Consider the following 6,450-nt stretch of genomic DNA (forward strand, 5'->3'; position numbering starts at 1 on the left):
GACTGTTTATTTGAATGAGTTCTCTTTTTAAAGATCATATTTTAAAAATCCAAAAAGCTGATTTTTATGACTACATTTGAAAGAGCTCTCTTTTTAAAGATCATATTTTAAAAATCCAACAAGCTACTTTTTACGACTACATAATAATACAATATTATATAATTCCTGGAGACAAAAATAAAAGGATGCTTTAAGAATCACAGTATCCTAAAATTTAAGAAATAGAAGGGAACTGAGACATCATCTATCCCAGGGGGTCCGTGAGCCCATATGCAAAACAAAACAAAAACAGTTGTGTATATATGCATTTTTCTGGACAGTTCCATAGTTTATATCAAGTACTTAAAAAGCCCATGATCCAAAAGAAGTTAAGAACCAGTGATCTAACAGTTTTCTCATTTTACTGGCATACCAAACGAGACCCAAAGTGGTCAAGTGAGGTGACAAGATCAAGGCTGTGTACTACTAGATCTTGCTACCACAAATGTGTAAAGTGAACTCCTGGAAATGAACAGATTCATTAAAGAGATAAGAAATTCCACAAGACCACTCACTCCCTACTATGCAACAGTTCAGTTCCTTAAAAAGCATGCTGTTTATAATATCAGTCACAAAACAGGGGAGGGGGTTATTTAAATAAAGTAGGGGGATTAAGTATCCCCTTAATCTGTTTATTGTAAAGTTCAGGTTTTCTGATTAGGTATTGATATTTTTTTTCTTAAAATAAAATGTACCTATATCTTTAAATATTACTCTTACATCAATGATAAATTTGATTCTTCTCCAAAATTTAAAAAAAATCTATATTTGAAAAATTTAGATTACTCAAGAAATAATTTGCTGATTAGGGAAGAAGTCTTTGGTATAAAGATATTATTTAGAGAGAACAATACCTCAATAGATCTCAATGATAATCCTGGTACAGAGGCAAGTGTTTTTAATCCCCATTTTACAGAACAAAGTAAGTTAAGTAACTTCCTGAGATGATAACACTGTTACCAGGTGGCACCAAGACTGGCATCCTCCCCTACATCCCCAACACTGTGGCTCCTTCTAGAGTTCTTTCCCATTTCACCACACTGCCCCAACTACAAGCACCATACAAAAATAATTCACTCGCCACACAAGTGGCAGCTTTTAAAGTCATGCTGATCAACTACTGTTAACACCAAAATCATGTGGGTGTTTTTTTTTTTTTTTTCCAAAAATTGACAAATAAAAATCTCCCACAGTATATAAGAAATTCTTATTCTTCCTTGAGCCCTGACCTACAATTTCTATAAAGTACATTACTGAACAAGAAGAAAAATAGTTCAAATAGTTTAGACAGATCAATAACAAATCATCAAAACTGGAAAAACATTAGTCCAGCTATATGGCAGTCTGTTAATGAGTGATATTATTCCTTTAAAAAAAATAAGTGATAAATGATTTAGGACTTTGTGAATGAATTCATTTGTGAATGAAAATCAAAGTTTATGTCTTCCACTGAAACAACTTTCAGGCAATAGGCATTTGAAAACAAACAAACACAAAATTTTCTAGTAACCTTAAGAAACGGTTGTATTTTATCAATTTCAACAACTTCTCAAACAAGATCATTCATCTTCCAATGACTAACAGCCACAGAAGTATATTTCTTTCCTCATATCACCCTATCTCTTCAGGTGTTTAGGTCAGAATCGGCTACTAAATAATAAAACTAAATTACTACCTCACATCTTTCACCAGATGCTCTCTTAATTATAATGGCATTCTCAAAACAGAATAAGCATAAACATCAGGAAAAATACACTTACATCAATGAAAAAATTTAACTCTCCTTAAATAGAAGCACACAAATGTGAATCATAGGCTACGCACACTAAAACTTCTAGAAAGACAAACATTTTGTCTTGAAGACGATGCAACTCATCTTTCTTTTCTATGTTAAGACCCAAACACGGAAACCATTAAACAAGCAGCATTCACATCCCATTACTACTTTTAAATGTCAAGTCTCAGTCACTGAAAAGGTTACTCTATCATTTGGGAATAATTTTCTGATAACAAATTACTGAATTGCATTCTCCCCTTTCCTTTACAGCAGACCATTAGTAAAAACAACAGTTGTCAGTTTAAAAAGAATCAACCTCTTCCACTTTGTATCAGATATGTACTGACAACTACAACAAATCACACTAGCCAACATAATGTGCCCAGAGAGAATGAAAGCGGAAAATAGGAAGAGTACCAGGAACAGTACCCAGCTAATATTTTTTCCCTGGAGAGCCTATTAGTCAGGTATCCCTTCATTCATTTTCACTCGGTGGTGGCAATCAGGGCCAAGCCCCAAAGCTGGAAAACACAATCTAGCCACTGTTTGCCTTCATTCTCCCTGTACCTAGCTAGCACTGGAATGTGCCTTCCCCTGCAACCCTCAGCTCCATTGCCAATACTGATCTGGGCCAGTTCCCGTGGCCCAGGAGTCAAGTCTATCCATTCCTTCTTAAACCATCTCCTCATCAATCCTACAAAACAGGAAGCCCTTCATGGCATATTTTCCTAGACTATCGAGCTAACACCATACTTTTATAACTTTTTTCCAACATTAACAGGGCATGGGTCATGATCACTTGTTTTAGCACACTTCCTCCCACCCCCACCCCCCGTCCCCTATCATCCACACCTCTTTCCTTTTCCAGATGGTCAATCCCCACTGAGCAACCCCAAAATCCCAGTAACTTATCACCAACTGACTTCTAGGTCCAGGCAAGTGTTCTCTTTGGATTGACCCACACACCTACGCCAAAGGTGTCCAATTCCAATCCAAAATGCCAAAGTCCCACTCCTCAAACCAATATCAACATACCTTCTTGCGGATTCTAAACTTACTACAAAAGCTACCTTTTTGGATCCATCATCCTCCCCAGCCTGAGTCTCCCTGGCTACCAGCCTCCCAAGTCCTGACAGCTCCATGCTTGACAGCTCGCTGACCTCCAGCTTCATCAAATCTCCAGGGTCGCCCTTCCCGCCGTCCTCCAGTCTTCTTTCCGCTCGGACACTCTTGCACTGTCCGAGGAGCCTCGGCCTCTCCCATGACCTCCGCCCGACCCCGCTGTCTCCTTCCGGACCTCGCCGACACTTCACTAGGTAAGCGGGGCCCCTCGCCCTTCAGGCCCCATCTGTGGTCCTGGCTACCCGCACCTGCCAGCAGGGTTCCCAGCCTGCAGAAACACAAGCAGTTCCTCTTCCCGAAGGCCATCCCCCTCCTCAGGCCGCTTCCCTCAGCACCACATCTCCCGAGCTTCGCAGGGGGACCCCAACTCACCCCCGCCTCCGCCATCTTCTGGGACCGGCTGCCGCCCCCCCCCCCCCGCCTCTTCCTCCTCCCCTCCCACAACTCCGCCGGAGCCCCACTGCGCCTGTGCAGTCCACGAGGAGGCGCTCCGACGATCGGGGCAGAAGAACTTCCGGTTCGTACCCGAACTTGTTGTTGGGCCGGTGAGACGGGGCAAAAGGGCTTCCGGCTTGCCTGAAATTGGTCGCTGCTTGTAGGCGTGGACTGTTTAGACGGTGGGAGGTGGCTAGATCAGCTGTTGTTTGCTGAGCAGGCAATTGTGGGTTGTGATGAGTATCCAGGCCCTGTGGGCGGTGTAAGAGAATCGCGCACTAACACACGCACACTCTCTGGGAGGCGTGACCCTCAGCGTGTCCCTCTGCTCCAAGGGGAACTGAGGGCTCTGGAGCGCAGGCCGCCGGATCTCCCACCGGAGACGCTGACTCTCAGTATCTTGTGCTTTTGCCGGGCTTTACTCTTTACCTTTTCCCCTTCCCTGCTAAATCATAAAAGCATGATTGATATCTCTCTCATCTCCGTCCCACAGCACTTCATAAGGTTTTTATTGATAATCGTTCCCCAAGTTCGACCAGGTAGCACACTTTGAGCTACCTCTTTGGAAGAGCTTTAGAGGTCGATAGCAAAGTAGAGAAAATACAAAATCTTATCTTTGTTAGGAGGTGTGCTGTAATATGGATGTGATCAGGTTACAGTGGTCTTGAGGACAGTTTTAGGTGAAATTTGGGCCTCGCGTAATTGTTTAAGAGCTTTCCATAAAAGTGTCAGTTAGTGAAATACCTTCTTTTTTTTCTTTCCTTTGAGTGGTTAACAATAAGATGGATTTTTATGTTTCTAACCTTTATATAAGTACACTTATTTCTCAAAATTAAAATCTAAATTAAATCTGCAACAAAATGCATCTAGGCAAGTATTTATATGATCTTTCTTGTTTTCTCTAATGTTTCCTGTAGCTCATAAATTTCTTTCTTTTTTAAAAGATTTTATTTATTTGAGGGAGGGAGCACAAGCAGGGGAAAGGGGCAGAGGGAGAGGGAGAAGCAGGTTCCCCACTGAGCAGGGAGCCCTCCAGAGATGCAGGTCTGGGTCCCAGGATCCTGGGATCATGACCTGAGCCAAAGGCAGATGCTTAACCAACTGAGCCACCCAGGTGATATTTTGCCATAAATTTGACATAAATTTCTCTTCTATAGGTTTTTATACCCCCAGTAAAATAAGATTTGGGCAGATTATATGGATGGATGAGGAATTTTAAAAGAAAAAGAGAAGAGTACATACTAAAGAGACAACAATCTCAAAAATGTCCTGACATTAAGACTCTCTGTAAAACAGTATGAGTTCTATTCATCCAGCTCATGTCTCCCCTAAGCCATCTTTTTCAAACACTTAGAAATTGCCTTCAAGAAAATCCTTATGGAAAATTTTAGCCTACAGAGACATTTATTTTAGTTTAAATATTTATTTAAAGCTGGAAAATGTTGGTATATTCCAGGAACTGAAAAGAAGGTAGAATCGCTGGGGGGTAGCAATTGAGAAGGAAGAGGTTACAAATTGAGGTTGTGTATTAATATCATGATTGAGCACATACTCAATCTATGTGTCAGACACTGCTAAATTTAATTTCATTTGACCTGCTCAAAAACTCTTTTAAAATAGATATTATGTAGTAGATGAGGAATTAAGACCAAGAGCTGTGATACCCAATCCTGGCTGCATATTAGGATCACCTATGTATCTATTGAAATTTCTTGTGTTTGAGCCTCATCCTCCATATATTCTGACTTAATTGGGCTGAGAAGAGGACCTGAACCATTTTAATAAATTCCTTGTGTAATCCCAATCTGCAACCAGAGCTGAGAATCACTATCTTAGAGTCAATTTGCCCAGGGTGACTTAGCAACTAAGTAAGTGGCAGAGGAGGCAGAAATTTAATCTAGACCTATCTGATTCCAAAACCTGTGCTCTTAGCTGCCCATTAGCACCGTCTACATTCAACAACATGTAGCACACACCACTTGCATGCTAGGAATTTTGTTAAACACTGGGACACAAAGATGAATGAGACAGAGCCTGTGCCTTAAATAAATTCAAGCCTTGTAAGGCAGAAGTCTCAGTAAATGAAACTGGGCCAGCTCACACAAGGTAGAAGCAAGTCAGCTGAAAATTCTGTGATATATCCTTCCAATTTTGAGTTAGAATGGCATGGAAGATAACTGGTGGCAGGAAATCTAGGTAGGTGGCTATTGCAATTGTAGGCTGAGCTAAGACAATGACAGCGGTACAAAGAGAATTGGCAGGACTTGCTGAACATTGATGAGAGGATGAAGGAAGGAAAGAAGTAGAAGATGACTTCAGAGTTTTGAGTTTGAGTGGAAGTAACACCCAGATCAAGAACACAAGAATGGGGTTCAATGAGCTTGAAATACTTGTTGAACATTCAGATGGAAATATCTAGTAGAGCACTGGAAGTGTGCATCTGGGATTCAAATGAACAAATAGTCTGGAAATAAAAATCTGGAGTCACTGACTTATAAGTGGTAGCTGAAACCAAGCTTTGTATGATGTGTATGCTATGTATGGAATTTTTTTTAAAAGACAACAGAGATCAGGGAGGAAAAAAACCCACCAAATTTGACATTGCCATATTTGAATAGTTCAATAAATCTATTTTTATCTGCAGTGATATTAAATACAGTCAACTCATGATCATCCGTGATGAGTTTTTAATACTTTCCAGAATTTCCCTAGCCTCACAGCAAATTTAACAGATGATGCATGGCCATGGAATGCAAACCAATTTTAAATATTGGCTAAATATTTAAGAACACAATATGATGCATTCAGAAATGTAATAGAAATATCCTAGAGTAGTGTTTCCACACATAAATAACTTTTATGCACCCCTAGTTTTGACTTCAATTATTTTATCCTAATATTACTTAAATCTACAAAAATTAGAGTATTCTAGACATAAATCTAGACAAAAAATTCTTAGGCTTAAGCCCATATACCTCTATAAACCAGAACACTTACAAAATAAATAGGAACAAAAGCATAAAATAAGTAAGCTTCAAATTGTAATGTGAAAGGTGTTTTCTTGAACTTGAAGAATT

The 6,450-nt window shown here is 40.0% G+C and overlaps 1 protein-coding gene across 7 annotated transcripts in view; it reads right to left on the reverse strand.

Moving 5' to 3' along the window:
- Positions 1-3,377, reverse strand: part of INSIG2 (insulin induced gene 2) — a 61,341-nt gene extending 57,964 nt beyond the window's left edge. For 3 of the 7 annotated variants that reach the window (XR_003519075.2, XM_027589131.2, XM_027589135.2), the window contains exon 1: positions 3,311-3,366. The gene's annotated coding sequence lies outside the window, so the exon portion shown is untranslated. The other 4 variants (XM_027589132.2, XM_027589133.2, XM_027589134.2 and 1 more) reach the window with 4 other exon arrangements.
- Positions 3,378-6,450: the final 3,073 nt, after the last annotated feature.

The sequence above is a fragment of the Zalophus californianus genome, chromosome 3 (genome assembly GCF_009762305.2).
Source record: "Zalophus californianus isolate mZalCal1 chromosome 3, mZalCal1.pri.v2, whole genome shotgun sequence".
In the NCBI taxonomy this organism is placed as follows: domain Eukaryota; kingdom Metazoa; phylum Chordata; class Mammalia; order Carnivora; family Otariidae; genus Zalophus; species Zalophus californianus.